General features: G+C 42.2%; 6 non-coding genes across 6 annotated transcripts; 3 read left to right on the top strand and 3 right to left on the bottom strand.

The window, feature by feature from the left end:
* The first annotated feature begins 12,855 nt into the window (after window positions 1–12,855).
* On the top strand, window positions 12,856–13,046 carry LOC140276039 (U2 spliceosomal RNA). Its single transcript, XR_011908730.1, has one exon. It is a non-coding gene; the product is annotated as a U2 spliceosomal RNA (small nuclear RNA).
* A 410-nt stretch (window positions 13,047–13,456) lies between these two features.
* LOC140275822 (U5 spliceosomal RNA) lies at window positions 13,457–13,570 on the top strand. The gene has a single exon (XR_011908534.1). It is a non-coding gene; the product is annotated as a U5 spliceosomal RNA (small nuclear RNA).
* A 275-nt stretch (window positions 13,571–13,845) lies between these two features.
* Window positions 13,846–14,033, top strand: LOC140276161 (U2 spliceosomal RNA). The gene has a single exon (XR_011908841.1). It is a non-coding gene; the product is annotated as a U2 spliceosomal RNA (small nuclear RNA).
* A 529-nt stretch (window positions 14,034–14,562) lies between these two features.
* LOC140276210 (U2 spliceosomal RNA) lies at window positions 14,563–14,748 on the bottom strand. The gene has a single exon (XR_011908878.1). It is a non-coding gene; the product is annotated as a U2 spliceosomal RNA (small nuclear RNA).
* Window positions 14,749–15,023: 275 nt separating this feature from the next.
* LOC140275819 (U5 spliceosomal RNA) lies at window positions 15,024–15,137 on the bottom strand. The gene has a single exon (XR_011908533.1). It is a non-coding gene; the product is annotated as a U5 spliceosomal RNA (small nuclear RNA).
* A 410-nt stretch (window positions 15,138–15,547) lies between these two features.
* Window positions 15,548–15,738, bottom strand: LOC140276027 (U2 spliceosomal RNA). The gene has a single exon (XR_011908719.1). It is a non-coding gene; the product is annotated as a U2 spliceosomal RNA (small nuclear RNA).
* Window positions 15,739–16,406: the final 668 nt, after the last annotated feature.

The raw sequence follows: 16,406 nt of genomic DNA, 5'->3' as shown, positions 1-16,406 counted from the left end.
AGAGACTCCTCTTCCAAACTCTGACATGATTCTTTTTGTAGATGGATCAGCTTTGCGTGATCCAGCCACAGGTACTAACTGTGTTTGGTTTGCAGTATTTTCTTCACATGACACTTTGTTGTCTGGTTCTCTTCCTAAACATTTCTCTGCTCAAACTACTGAGCTTATTGCACTTACTGAAGCTTGTAAGTTGGCAGCTGGTAAGTCTGTCACTATTTACACAGATTCCAGATATGCTTTTGGTGTTGTTCATGACTTTGGTGCGCTGTGGAAACACAGGCATTTCCTTAAATCAGATGGTAAAACTATTCTGAACTCCAAGCAGGTTTCTGATCTTCTTGATGCGATCCTTTTGCCTACAGCAATCTCGGTCTGTAAGTGTGCGGCTCACACTAACTCAGACGATCCTGTTGCTTGTGGCAATGCCAGAGCTGATGCTGCAGCTAAGCAAGCAGCTAATTTTTTTCCTGTTTTCGCTTCCCTCTCTTTGCAGGCAGAAGACTCCCTCACAGATCTCCATGCTTTGCAAACTTTTGCCTCTGCAGATGAAATTTGGTCCTCTGGACGCATTTGGTCCTCTGTGGGTGCAACTCATACGGATGGTGTTTGGATGGGACCTGATGGTAAACCCTGTCTACCTAAACATTTTTTTCCTCATTTTTCAAAATTGACACATGGGTTGAACCATGTGTCAAAAGGGGGGATGCTGAATGCACTCACTGCTCAGTGGTTCACAAAAGGGTTCAGTTCATATGCGCAAAAATACTGTCAGTCATGTATGGTTTGTGCCACACATAATGTAGGAAAGGCATTACACACATCGCAAGTTGCACACCCTCCACCAGAGAAACCTTTTGAACATTTGATGATGGATTTTGTTGAACTCACACCAGCTGAAGGAAAGAAATATGCACTAGTAATAGTGGACGTGTTTAGTAAATGGGTTGAAGTTTTCCCTGCAAAACATGCAAACAGTAATGCAGTGACTAAAGCACTGCTAAACAGAAATCATTCCTAGATGGGGCATTCCAGAGAAGATCAGCAGTGATAATGGCACACATTTTGTAAACACTGCATTGACTGAAGTTGGTAAAATCCTGGGAATAACCTTGCGCACACATTGTGCTTATCATCCACAGAGTGGAGGTGCTGTGGAAAGAGAAAATGGTACATTAAAGTCCAAGTTAGCCAAATGTTGTGAAGAAACAGGACAAAAGCATTACCTATTGTGGTTACCCCTAATGTTGTCTTACTGTCGAAACCTTTCCACTGTTCTATCTCAAGTTTCACAGACAGTAAAAGCAGCCCTTCCAGCCACAGAAAACACACCACTCCAACCAGATGACAGGTGGTGAAGGAACTTCGCAGGAAACATTGGAAGTCCAAACGTTGGCAAGGCCCGTTCCAGGTGCTACTGGTCACTCACACAGCTGTTAAAGTTGCAGAGAGAGCAACGTGGATTCATGCCAGTCACTGTAAGAAGGTACCAGAACCAGTAGATGACTTCCACCCTGACATACATCAGCCTAACCAACACGCCCGGAAGGACAAAGATAAGAGTCAGCAGTAAAAGCTGTACTCCACCGGTGTGTTAAGTGCTAGTAACCTCTGACACCGAAGATTGAAACATCCTTACTGAGACCTGCGATGAAGATGATCATACACATGCTGTGAACCATGGAAGAAACTGTTTGTTGTTTGTATTTTCTTATTTGTAACCAGCATGTGCACATTGTATCTTGATTTCACAGGAAGCAATAATACAGGGCTGCTGTATTTTTCCCTGTGTGAAAGGCCTCATTGTATGTATCTCACCAAATGATTCAAATGACTCAAAGAACTTTTTTGCTTTCAAAATTTTTCCTCTAGTGACGCTGACTTAGAGAGGCATGAAGATAATCATATTTAATTGTTCATGTTTTGATTGTTTATCATTGGACCCTTTATCACTATGATGCCTGCATTTTAAACTCACGTTGTGTGCAAATGCAGGCTGATGTTTTACAGATAAAGTTATTATTTTCCTTGTTTCTTTTGGGTTGATTAATATAATGGTATTATTATAATCAAAAGGGAGGAATGTAATGGAAAATAATTCTTATATGCATTGTATTGAGTGTTACTGTGTATAACCTGCAAATGACTGAGCTGCAAGGTACCACCCTGCCCTGTTTTCTTAAATTCCTCTTTACAATGGTGGGCTTGTTATTATAAGATAGCTGCACTTTAGGGGGGACAGGGTTAGGCTGGTATTTACGAGTGTGTCTGGGTAACCTCAACTAATGGTTGGGGAGGAAAGTTAGAAGAACAATCAACTATACCCAAAAACAGATGACGTGATGAGTGGGCAATATAACTGTGTGTTTTTGCTTCAGTGGTCAGAGCAACTCTGTATTCTGTACTGTGTTGTTCTCTCTTGCAAGATATTATTATTAAAGCCTCTTATCTCCTCAAAAGAAAATAACTGACTCCCCAAGTGCAAGTGTCAGGACAAATGATCAAACTTCTCCAAGCTTCAGTCTGCAGAGAGGTACAAGACAGGGTTGCCCACTTTCGCCCTCACTTTTTGCTATTTTCATCGAACCTTTAGCAGCTGCTATCAGACAAGATAGAAATATTAAAGGCATCCAACCCCAAAATATTGAGCATAAAATAAGTCTTTATGCTGATGATGTATTACTTTTCCTTCAGAACTCACAGACGTCTCTCACTCACACGATCACACTCATAAATAAATTCTCAGCACTTTCTGACTACTCTATCAATTGGTCTAAGACCACAGTTCTGCCCATTAACTATAGGGACCAGAATATACCTGCGATCACTTTACAGTCAGGAAATATTAGATATTTAGGCATAAACATTTCCTCCAGACTCTCAGAGCTAACAAAGCTAAATTATGTGCAATTATTAAAGACAGTAGAGGACGATCTCTCTCGTTTGAAGTCCTTACCTATATCACTTATGGGGAGAGTTACAACCATTAAAATGATGATACTACCAAAAGTTAACTATTTGTTCTCAATGATCCCCATAAAACCATCTGCTACTTGATTTAAGTCACTAGGTTCATGCATCTCCAAATTTCTGTGGAAAAACAAACCACCACGTATTAGTTTAAAAACCCTACAGAAGACCAAGGACAGTGGTGGATTAGATTTACCTAATTTTCAGCACTATTCCTTAGCCAATAGGTTACAGTATATATCAAAATGGTTTAAACCTAGCCCAATAGATGAACCATGGATAAATATAGAACAAGCATTGTGTGATAATCTGGAAATCTCTGACCTGCCACTTATTAGTCAAAACGTAAAAAATCACAAATGTTTCAAGAGCATTAACATCAGCACCTCTCTGACAGCCTGGTGGGAATTTCTTAAAATAACAAAGTCTTCACTTGTCCCGTGTAAGCTTACACCCATCTGGAACAATCCTGACATCCTGCAAAACAAAAAAATGCTAAACTTTACTCTCTGGAAGATCAAAGGAATCAAACATCTGGAACATATAATCCAAAATGGACATTTTATTTCATTTGATGAGCTCATATCACAACATGAGATAGGCAGCAATAAATTCCTAGAATATCAACAACTTAAGTCTATAATAACAAAGAAATATATCCTCCACCAACCAGACTTACAACTCCTGATTAGGGTAGTAGAATTTCTAAGCATCTGCACCCCAAAACTACTATCAAAAATATATAAATTATTGTCTAAGATAGATGACACAATGTCTCTACCGTCCTCAAAATGGGAGGCGTATTTATCCATCAGTTCTAGTCATAGCTTCTGGCCACATATATGTTTGAACACCTTCAGAATGACTCGAAATCCTAATTTACAGCTCATACAATACAAAATTCTTCATAGAACACACTATACAGGACAAAGGATGTTCAGGATAGGTCTAACACACTCAAACATCTGCTCACATTGCACAGATAACACACCTGATGATTATGCACACGCTTTGTGGTTTTGTGCGCCTGTCCAGAGGTTCTGGCTTGAAGTCTGTGCGGACCTATCAACATGACTAAAGTGTAGCATTCCTGCATGCCCCACACTGTGCATACTGGGTGACTTAGACAACATCAATGTGGAATTTAGCTTAGCACACATGATCCTCACAGTGTTATGTATAGCAAAGAAAACTATTCTCATGAACTGGAAAGCGAAGAACAATCTGTGTATTAACCAGTTTAGAAATTTTCTTTTAGATTATATTAGCATGGAAACAATGTCTGCTTCCTCAAAACATCAATTGGCTGAATTTAATTCTCTCTGGTCCCTTCTGATTAGCTTGATCACATAGTGGTGGTGGTGGGTTGCTGTCCCGTCGCTCTGGGCGGTTGGGTGTGTGCTGGGGGGGGCTGTGTGGCTTCGGGCGTCTGGTGGTCTCTCGGGTCGTGGGGAAATACAGCAGCCCTGTATTATTGCTTCCTGTGAAATCAAGATACAATGTGCACATGCTGGTTACAAATAAGAAAATACAAACAACAAACAGTTTCTTCCATGGTTCACAGCATGTGTATGATCATCTTCATCGCTGGTCTCAGTAAGGATGTTTCAATCTTCGGTGTCAGAGGTTACTAGCACTTAACACACCGGTGGAGTACAGCTTTTACTGCTGACTCTTATCTTTGTCCTTCCGGGCGTGTTGGTTAGGCTGATGTATGTCAGGGTGGAAGTCATCTACTGGTTCTGGTACCTTCTTACAGTGACTGGCATGAATCCAGGTTGCTCTCTCTGCAACTTTAACAGCTGTGTGAGTGACCAGTAGCACCTGGAACGGGCCTTGCCAACGTTTGGACTTCCAATGTTTCCTGCGAAGTTCCTTCACCACCTGTCATCTGGTTGGAGTGGTGTGTTTTCTGTGGCTGGAAGGGCTGCTTTTACTGTCTGTGAAACTTGAGATAGAACAGTGGAAAGGTTTCGACAGTAAGACAACATAGCATCATCACAAACAGTTGTGGAAGGGAGGGGTCTGGTTACAGGTCCCAATCCCAGGTTAGGAGGTCTGCCAAATAAAGTTTCAAATGGGCTGAGATTCACTTGAGCTCTGATTCTCATTCTCATGTAGGTAAGCACAATAGGTAATGCTTTTGTCCATGGCAGACCTGTTTCTTCACAACATTTGGCTAACTTGGACTTTAATGTACCATTTTCTCTTTCCACAGCACCTCCACTCTGTGGATGATAAGCACAATGTGTGCGCAAGCTTATTCCCAGGAATTTACCAACCTCAGTCAATGCAGTGTTTACAAAATGTGTGCCATTATCACTGCTGATCTTCTCTGGAATGCCCCATCTAGGAATGATTTCTGTTTAGCAGTGCTTTAGTCACTGCATTACTGTTTGCATGTTTTGCAGGGAAAACTTCAACCCATTTACTAAACACGTCCACTATTACTAGTGCATATTTCTATGCATTGAGTTGCACCCACAGAGGACCAAATGCGTCCAGAGGACCAAATTTCATCTGCAGAGGCAAAAGTTTGCAAAGCATGGAGATCTGTGAGGGAGTCTTCTGCCTGCAAAGAGAGGGAAGCGAAAACAGGAAAAAAATTAGCTGCTTGCTTAGCTGCAGCATCAGCTCTGGCATTGCCACAAGCAACAGGATCGTCTGAGTTAGTGTGAGCCGCACACTTACAGACCGAGATTGCTGTAGGCAAAAGGATCGCATCAAGAAGATCAGAAACCTGCTTGGAGTTCAGAATAGTTTTACCATCTGATTTAAGGAAATGCCTGTGTTTCCACAGCGCACCAAAGTCATGAACAACACCAAAAGCATATCTGGAATCTGTGTAAATAGTGACAGACTTACCAGCTGCCAACTTACAAGCTTCAGTAAGTGCAATAAGCTCAGTAGTTTGAGCAGAGAAATGTTTAGGAAGAGAACCAGACAACAAAGTGTCATGTGAAGAACATACTGCAAACCAAACACAGTTAGTACCTGTGGCTGGATCACGCAAAGCTGATCCATCTACAAAAAGAATCATGTCAGAGTTTGGAAGAGGAGTCTCTAAAAGATCAGGTCGGGGTGTACAAACTTGTTCCAAAACAGCTTCATGAGCGTCATGAGGCTCCCCATCCTCAGGAGTCGGAAGCAAAGTAGCAGGATTCAGAACAGTACAACGTTTAACAGTGACATTTGGCATATCAAGGAGCACAGAGGTGTATCTGATCCAACAAGCAGTTGAAAGATGTGAAGTTTTCTGCTCGAGAAGAATAATGGCAACAGCATGAGGAACCAAAACAGTCAAATTAGCGTAGCCCACAATATCTTGGGAGGCCAGGACAGCTTTCTCTGCAGCTGCAACAGCACGAAGACAACCAGGCAGGCCTGCAGCCACAGAGTCCAGTTTTGCTGAGAAATGAGCCACTGGCCTTTGCCTGCCCCATGTTCCTGCATAAGAACAGATGTCATACAACCATGCTTCTCATCAACTGCCTGTATGAAAGGTTTATGAGGATCTGGAATGCCAAGTGTTGGTGCTGTTTGAAGAGCCAGCTTAAGCTGACTAAAGGCTGATTCAGCCTCAGGAGTACATGGAACACGATCAGCTGACTAGAGCTGCATGTCATAACTGCAGCTGCCTTTACCATGGATAAGAGCACCTAAGAGAGCTTCGAGAAAAGAGTAGTTAGGAATAAAGTTCCTGCAGTAAGATGTTATACCTAAGAATGACATAAGCTGTTTTTTAGTAACCGGTTTAGGAATGATCTGAACTGCAGCAACACGTTTAGGAGAAAGTGAGCGCCCATCCTTAGAAATCACATGACCCAAAAAGGTGACTTCGTCCTGTACAAATTGTAACTTAGAAAGGCTGGCTTTATGGCCATAAGAAGGAAGATGTTTCAACAGATTCACTGTCTTTTTCACACTGTTGTTTAGATGGACCACATAAAAGGATGTCATCCACATACTGCAAAAGAGCAGAGCCTGTGGTTGATTGAAGTTAATCCAGACTAGCTTTGAGGGCAGCATTGTAAATAGTGGGACTTTCACAGTACCCCTGGCATAACCGGGTAAAAGTCCAAGATCTCCCTTCAAACTAAAAAGCAAACCAAAATGGGCTATCAGGGTGCACTGGCGACAAGTCAACCACTGAGAAAAACTGTGCATCTGATGTAATTTGAGACAAAATAGTGTGTGGGTTGGGCACAGTAGGAGCATGTGGCTGAACTGCAGCATTCACCGCTTGGAGGTCCTGTACAAAACGCCATTCATCTGGCTGGCCAGCATCTTTAATCTTTTTAACAGGAAACAATGGAGTAAGCACAGGTGAATTTTCAAAAGGAACAATAACGCCTGTTTTCTGAAAAGATTGAAAAACAGGTTTAATCCCTTTAATTGCTTCAGGCTTAAAAGGGTATTGTTTTTTACATGGACAAAAGTCTGATTTAGGGGTGACAATTACTGGTTCACAGCCTTTTATCAACCCCACATCATATTTGCTCTTAGCCCAAAGATCATTGGGCACTTCAGCCAACATGGGTATCGAAGACAAATCTGTTTCAGATAAAAAACATGCTTCAAAATGTGATTCTGTGGTAGGAATTAAGTCCACAGTTCTTTGACAATGCATTGTACTCAAAAATGTTTTTTTGTATGCTGACAATCGTTCAGAAAACATCAAATTTGGATCAGCAGGTGAAACAGTCCACTCCATTTCTTTCTGACATGTAGCAACAAACTCTCCCACACCTTGTCACTGCCAGTGTGTACGTTTGGCCAAGGAAATGTGAGGGCGAGTACCACAAACATTAAAAAAATCGAAGTGCTCTGGAGTGAGCGACACAGCCAATAAAGTAGGCGCACATATTTTTTCACTTCTTCTCATAGTCATTGTCAGGCCCCAAAGAAATGTGTGATGTGCAGTGCAAATCAGTAGGTTGCATTAAATCAGAAAGGGGTGAAACTAACGCTTTTGCTTCTTCCACTAGTTGTTGTGAAAAAGGAGAGCTGGGAAGTTTCCACTCATAAGCATATGTAAGTGCCGATGAATCAAACTGCACTGCTGTGAAAACTTTGTCAGGCTGTAACATAACCTTAACACCCTCTGGTGTAGAAGTTAAAATAATGCCTAATTTACACATGAGATCACAGCCCATCAGGTTAATGGGACACAACTCTGATAACAAAAATGAGTGTTTGAAGGAGAGCTCATCGGGAGTGACAACACGCAATGGGCATTGTCATTTTCTCCTTCACAACCTGGCCTGATGCAGACATACAGTAAACGTGGTTTCCACTTAACTTTGGAGGACAATCAAACTCCCCTGACGTCACTACTGATGAACATAAGTTCCTATATTGTGAGAGAAATATCTTTGCTCTAGGACGGAAATAGCATGCAAAACTTTACTACGTGAATCACAGTCGGCAAGCGTTGCTTCACTACACAGAGCAGGAAAAATGTGTGAGTGTGTTTGTGCTATCACCCATTAGTGGAGGCTCCGCTGCCGCGTGACGTCCAGAACCTGCCTCCCACCCTCAGTCAGCCTTTTGCCCAATTTCATCACTTTTTAGCTGTGGACAGTCCTTCTTCCAGTGTCCAGTCTGGCCACAGTAAAAACAAATATTCGGATCATAGCTCTGGCGTGGCCCATTTCGACCTCCTCTCCCACACGTCCACGTCTTCGACTTCGGCCTCGTCCTCTGTTTACACCAACTGCGTAATACATGGTCATGGTTGCCAAATGCAGCTCCTTTTCACACTTGTCCCTTTTGGTTGTCTTACGCGTCTCAACTTGGTTCTGAGCATGGCGAGCATATCGGCGAACGTCAGCCAAACGAGGACCCTCACACCATCCCACGTAAATGTTCTTTACTTCAGTGGCGACATCTATATAATATTGTCTGGGTCCCGTTAAAACATGTATTTTTCCCATCTAATTCCTTGTTTGCTTTAAAACAAGTATTCCCCATTTTCTATCCCTTCAGTAGCCAACCAGTTTGTATGGAGTACACTGGAGCAACTTGACTGATCAGTAAAACACTGCTTTTGTTGTCACCGCAAGGCTTCCCCCGTCGGTTGTTTCACTGAGACACTACTGAGTAACTACAACTCAACACAGTTTATACACATAACATTCATATACATACTAACAAACAAACAAACAATAATTTATCGCAATTTTCTCATCTCTGTTTGAACGTACACCCAGGTAAATATTCCTGTAGTCTTCTCATACCGACTATGGACCCATTCATTGTTTAACTTCACTGTTTTGCAAATCCTAATTGAATATTACACATTGACATTGAACTTTACTGGATAAGCAGGTCTTCATTGCATTCAGCAGCCTATATGTGAGCATCTATGTGTAAGCTGTTCTTCTTTGCATTTATCAGCAGCAAGCAATTCTTCACTGCACATGCATATGTAAATAGTAAAACAATTCCAATGTGTTAGCGAAACCTTCTATATCACAGTGGTTTCTAAGGTCTATTTTAAGTTCTTTGCCATCAGTGAGATGACATTGTTTACAAAGTATGTCAAATTATCACTGAAGATCTTTTCAGGAATTTCAAATCTAGAAATGAGGTATTTTACGCGTGATTTTGCTACTGAGAGTGCATCTGCTTGTGCACATGGAAATATTTCAGACCATTTGGTAAAAACCTCTGTTGTCACTGAGCAGAATCGTTTCCCTTAACATTAATTTAGTTCAATGAAATCTACACAATAATGAAATAATGAAATCCAAACAAATATGTTGAAAAAGATACACTGGCTTAGGGAATTATCTTCGTTTTGGTCTTAGATTGCCCTGTGGAATGTATTTTGCACATATTTGACCTGCTAGACAAAACTTTATTAATTTATTTATTCTAAAAAAAAAAATTCAATAATTAGTAAAACCATATGCTGTAAAAACCTTGTTCATTATTGCTTCCATCCCTCCTGTTGAGACATGACATGGTCCGTGGCTCAATACTGCAGCATATTTAAACAAATTCTTTGGCAGTATGGTTTTCCTTCCGGTCATTCATACGAGTCTATTGTAGATGGCAATTGAATAACATCTAATAATGCTAAAATATTTGTAGTTTATACATTTAGCTGTGGATGTCAACATACCTGTTTTTCCAATGCTGTGTTAACACATGTACAGTTGAGAAGGCATACTGACTGTCAGTGTAAACGTTAACAACCTTTTTGTTATTTAATTTACAAGCTTCAGTTAAAGCTACCAATTCGACTGCTTGAACAGAGTAATTTTTTGGTAGTGGTTGTTTTAAGAAAACTTCAGTTTCTGTTACTACTGCAAATCCTGTAGCATTTGTGCCATCAGGGTTTTTTGCTTGACCTGTTGAATAAATATAGTTATTTCTGCATTTTCATAACGTATATCAGTTAAGTCTGGCCTGGGTAAAACACTGATGGTTATTTCTGACATGCAATCATGAGGCTTTCCATCTGTGGGGTAGGTAGCAGTGTGGATGGATTAAGTGTAGCACATCTCTCGACAACAAGGTGTGGCTGTGAAAGAAGAACTGTTATGTAGGAGAGATGTCTGGTAAAGATATTTTGTTAAGTAACCATATCACAGCCACTGCATGAGGTACCTTAAGTGTTAATGGGTGAAATAACACCATTATTGTTGATGCCTGCACTGCCAATGGCTTCTGGCCATTGATTCAAAAGTACGATCTCGTCCCTTTTTCCCCCTTTCAGTGGACACTGGCCCCTAATTACCGCAATTCAGCAGGGGGTCTTTCATTAGAAGTACTGGACTCCCCCGTGCACGGTTTCAGCTCCGACCCTGGAAAGCGGAAAAAACGTTGAGATCTGGTTTGAGGACCCAATTGTTGAGAAAAGTCTCTCAATGAGACTCAGAGTTGCTGGAGTCAGTTAATGCAAATGTTTAATCTTGCAGCAAGTTCAAGAATGTGTGTGTGTGTGTGGGTGTATGTGTGCGAACGTGTGTGAGTTTGTGTGTGTGAGAGTTTAAAGAACCTGTTATCCACAGGCAGGTCTTAACTAGTATGGCACAGGTCCAGCCTGTCTCATCTTTTTTGGAAGGTCCAGTGCTCGGCCGTAACCCTTCTGTCTGTTTGGACTCTCACATACATTCGGTTAATCATAGAAAAACGAGAACAAAACTTTTTAGCCCCTTAAATTCATAAAACAGACATGGTGCAGTTATTTCCATTCTAGAAAATAAGAGTAATCACCACCATTCCTATAAATTCTGGATATTCTAACAATCTGAATTTTTTTTAAATGTTCGATGAAGCCCTTTGCTGTTCTGTTTAGAGACTCAGCTGATCATAAACCAAGTTTTGCTCTTGAACCAAGCTTCTAAACTCTTCACCTTTTTCATTTCTCAGTTAGTATTCACTTTAAAACTGATTAAAAGAAAAATTAAATGAATGCCTATCAACAAATGTGGGATCTAAACTCTAGTGCTTTCTCTAAAATAATTTCCTTTCTCAATTCAGAAATGTGTGTGTGTAAGTCACAACACCCGTGACACCAAAACGGCTTTCTTTTCTCTCTTTTCTCTACACTCTGCACTGTGAGCACACACACCAAATCAGAAAGGCTTTTTTCTCTCTTTTCTACATTATGGACTGTGGGGACAGTCCATAATGTGTGCCAGGGCGTTGTCTCACGTATTAGATTATGCTTAAGATACGAATGGGTTTATCAGTCACATCAGAATCCATACATACTGATCCTCCCGTAATAAAATGGTTGGATCTTATCAAACACACTTTGTTTCTTGTGACAAGTCAGCGAAACAGCGTATACACGTCAAGACACTGAATCAAGTTTGCCACAAGAACTCATAAGTTTGGCAGTATTGCTCTGCCGTCAGCAATCATACACCCATTTTATTTTCATGAGACATGTGCAGGCACCTGTTCATCTACTGTTCTATCACTATGAATTAGTTTATCTATTATCAATAAGGATACTTCTACAACTACTATCAAAGTATGTCCGGACTTCTTATGTTGTCAGTTGCTATATATGAATAAGTGGGTTGCTACTGAAAAGCATTAAGCATGTCACACAGCCCAAACATATAACATTTCAGGACACACCACACAGTTAACAACCACAGTGAAGCGTGTCAAAGCCCAAACATGTAACATTCAACAGGACACTTACACAACACATTCAAATCAAACAGTCAGACAACATACAAGAACATATACCCCAGCCGGCATTGCTCCCTGCCTATTTTCCTACAACTCACTATGTGTGCGCACACCTTTATTCACAAACTCTTCAACTTATACTCTTTTACCGAAGCTGCTACAGCTCGATTGGCCAAATACCCTTAGATCCTATTTCGGTGAATTTGACATCTGCCTTGTATGTAAAAGATTAGCGGTTTAGCAGTTTTAATTTAGTTTGAGTGAAGGAATTCATTTTATAGCAAAATCCGAAATCGTGAAGAACTCATGAAAGTAAGCTTATTCTCGGATTCCTGAAACTTTAGATTTGCTCTTTCTTTTACTGCAAAGTACAACGTTGAGCAGCACTAATGAGTTGTTTCTATTTTTGGCAGGCTTTACCTTTGCGGGTGAAGCCCTTTCTGTCTGTGCAAAAGAAATCTTGTTACTGTGCAGAGTGACTTCTCTGAGTAGAGTCGCCTTACTTGTTGCGACTTTGCCGATGTTCGAAGCTGGAGTGCAAAGTTGTTGCTTGAATGGTACTCGCTGGAGCGTGTGGTAGTGTAAAGTTATACCATTTAAAAGGGCTGAAGAGTGCTCAGTGCAGCGGGTGGGCGGAGGTGCAAAGTGACACTATGGCCATAAAAAGAACACCGCTACAAGTGCGCATTGTGCCAGGAAGGGCCCTCGGACGTGAACCAGTGGACAGTTATCGCTTCTCGGCCTTTTGGCTAAGATCAAGTGTAGTATCTGTTCTTATCAGTTTAATGTCTGATATGTCCTCTATGCGAGGACTACATATTAAATGGATTTTTATCAATAGGAGTTGAAAAAGGAGCTTGCTCCGTTCACTCCAAGCATCGACCCGGTACTGCAGTGCCGCTGGGAACGGTGCGCTCTCCTCTGCTCTTCTGAAAAAGCAAACAGCGGTGCAGGATGGAAGTTTCAGGGAGCCTAAGATGAAACTTTCTTTTAATCTGCTGAGAAAAGAGAGTGAATGCGAAGCAGACTTTAATACGGCTCTGGGAGCGAGCCGAGTGCGGGCTAACCGGAACAATTGCTTGAAAGGAACGCGACACCGAATGAGCAGTCAGAATAAAGCCTCAATACAGTGTTCCCGTGTTGTTTGTGGCTGCCTTGTCTTTTGCACAGAGTAAAAGACAAGGCAGCCATCGAATAGGGCCCGATTGTTCCTACTTGGTCAGCCGAGGAGCAAGGGGGGGAGCAAGCGTCTCAACCAAGCAAAGCTCACCATGGGGAAGGTGGCTATGCCAACTAGCCTGATGCCCTGCTCCCGCAGTGATGGATAATCGTACACTGGTTTCTCTTCATAATGTACAAGTCTTTCGCCTTTTACTAAAGACTTCCGTGGAGAGCAGCACTAATGAATTGTTTCTATTTTTGGCAGGCTTTACCTTTGCGGGTGAAGCCCTTTCTGTCTGTGCAAAAGAAATCTTGTTACTGTGCAGAGTGACTTCTCTGAGTAGAGTCGCCTTACTTGTTGCGACTGTGCCGATGTTGCTTGAATGGTGCTCGCTGGAGCGTGCGGTAGTGTAAAGTTATACCATTTAAAAGGGTTGAAGAGTGCTCAGTGCAGCGGGTGGGCGGAGGTGCAAAGTGACACTATGGCCATAAAACGAACACCGCTACAAGTGCGCATTGTGCCAGGAAGGGCCCTCGGACGTGAACCAGTGGACAGATATCGCTTCTCGGCCTTTTGGTTAAGATCAAGTGTAGTATCTGTACTTATCAGTTTAATATGTGATATGTCTATGCAAGGACTACATATTAAATGGATTTTTATCAATAGGAGTTGAAAAAGGAGCTTGCTCCGTTCACTCAAAGCATCGACCCGGTACTGCAGTGCCGCTGGGAACAGTGCGCTCTCCTCTGCTCTTGTGAAAAAGCAAACATTTTTCGAATATCCAACCGCACATGATCATAAGTGGGAGAAGAGGTGTTCAGCTGCAAGAAGGTGTGAATGTCCACCCATAATTCCTCAAAAATGGGTAAGAAAAGGTGCGAATGCCCAACCATACATCATCAAAAGCTAGAGAGGTGGTGTTCGGCTGTAAGATGCTGCGAATGTCCGACCATAGTTGGTAAAAAGCGGGTAAGAAAAGGTTAAGGCATTCAGACCTTGCTTCACCTGCTTTTCACCAAATATAGTCGGACATTCACACCTTCTTGCAGCCGAACACTTCCGCTCCACCTTTTAGTTTTCTATGGGGCATTCACACCTTTTTTTACACCGCATTTTATAAAAACACCACAGGAACACCGTATTGAGATTTTGTTCTGACCGCTCATTCGGTGTCGCGTTTCTTTCAAGCAATTCTCCTGGTTAGCCCGCACTCGGCTCGCTCCCAGAGCCGTGTTAAAGTCTGCTTCGCATTCACTCTCTTTTCTCAGCAGATTAAAAGAAACTTCCATCCTGCACCGCTGTTTGCTTTTTCACAAGAGCAGAGGAGAGCGCACCGTTCCTTTTTCAAATCCTATTGATAAAAATCCATTTAATATGTAGTCCTTGCATAGACATATCACATATTAAACTGATAAGTACAGATACTACACTTGATCTTAGCCAAAAGGCCGAGAAGCGATATCTGTCCACTGGTTCACATCCGAGGGCCCTTCCTGGCACAATGCGCACTTGTAGCGGTGTTCGTTTTATGGCCATAGTGTCACTTTGCACCTCCGCCCACCCGCTGCACTGAGCACTCTTCAACCCTTTTAAATGGTATAACTTTACACTACCGCACGCTCCAGCGAGCACCATTCAAGCAACATCGGCACAGTCGCAACAAGTAAGGCGACTCTACTCAGAAAAGTCACTCTGCACAGTAACAAGATTTCTTTTGCACAGACAGAAAGGGCTTCACCCGCAAAGGTAAAGCCTGCCAAAAATAGAAACAATTCATTAGTGCTGCTCTCCACGGAAGTCTTTAGTAAAAGGCGAAAGACTTGTACATTATGAAGAGAAACCAGTGTACGATTATCCATCACTGCGGGAGCAGGGCATCAGGCTAGTTGGCATAGCCACCTTCCCCATGGTGAGCTTTGCTTGGTTGAGACGCTTGCTCCCCCCCTTGCTCCTCGGCTGACCAAGTAGGAACAATCGGGCCCTATTCGATGGCTGCCTTGTCTTTTACTCTGTGCAAAAGACAAGGCAGCCACAAACAACACGGGAACACCGTATTGAGGCTTTGTTCTGACTGCTCATTCGGTGTCGCGTTTCTTTCAAGCAATTGTCCCGGTTAGCCCGCACTCGGCTCGCTCCCAGAGCCGTGTTAAAGTCTGCTTCGCATTCACTCTCTTTTCTCAGCAGATTAAAAGAAAGTTTCATCTTAGGCTCCCTGAAACTTCCATCCTGCACCGCTGTTTGCTTTTTCACAAGAGCAGAGGAGAGCGCACCGTTCCCAGCGGCACTGCAGTACCGGGTCGATGCTTGGAGTGAACGGAGCAAGCTCCTTTTTCAACTCCTATTGATAAAAATCCATTTAATATGTAGTCCTCGCATAGAGGACATATCAGACATTAAACTGATAAGAACAGATACTACACTTGATCTTAGCCAAAAGGCCGAGAAGCGATAACTGTCCACTGGTTCACGTCCGAGGGCCCTTCCTGGCACAATGCGCACTTGTAGCGGTGTTCTTTTTATGGCCATAGTGTCACTTTGCACCTCCGCCCACCCGCTGCACTGAGCACTCTTCAGCCCTTTTAAATGGTATAACTTTACACTACCACACGCTCCAGCGAGCACCATTCAAGCAACAACTTTGCACTCCAGCTTCGAACATCGGCAAAGTCGCAACAAGTAAGGCGACTCTACTCAGAGAAGTCACTCTGCACAGTAACAAGATTTCTTTTGCACAGACAGAAAGGGCTTCATCCGCAAAGGTAAAGCCTGCCAATAATAGAAACAACTCATTAGTGCTGCTCAACGTTGTACTTTGCAGTAAAAGAAAGAGCAAATCTAAAGTTTCAGGAATCCGAGAATAAGCTTACTTTCATGAGTTCTTCACGATTTCGGATTTTGCTATAAAATGAATTCCTTCACTCAAACTAAATTAAAACTGCTAAACCGCTAATCTTTTACATACAAGGCAGATGTCAAATTCACCGAAATAGGATCTAAGGGTATTTGGCCAATCAAGCTGTAGCAGCTTCGGTAAAAGAGTATAAGTTGAAGAGTTTGTGAATAAAGGTGTGCGCACACATAGTGAGTTGTAGGAAAATAGGCAGGGAGCAATGCCGGC

This window comes from Leuresthes tenuis, unplaced genomic scaffold (assembly GCF_036924035.1).
Source record: "Leuresthes tenuis unplaced genomic scaffold, fLeuTen1.0.hap1 SCAF_18, whole genome shotgun sequence".
Taxonomy (NCBI): domain Eukaryota; kingdom Metazoa; phylum Chordata; class Actinopteri; order Atheriniformes; family Atherinopsidae; genus Leuresthes; species Leuresthes tenuis.
This window is presented reverse-complemented; position numbering and strand designations above follow the sequence as displayed.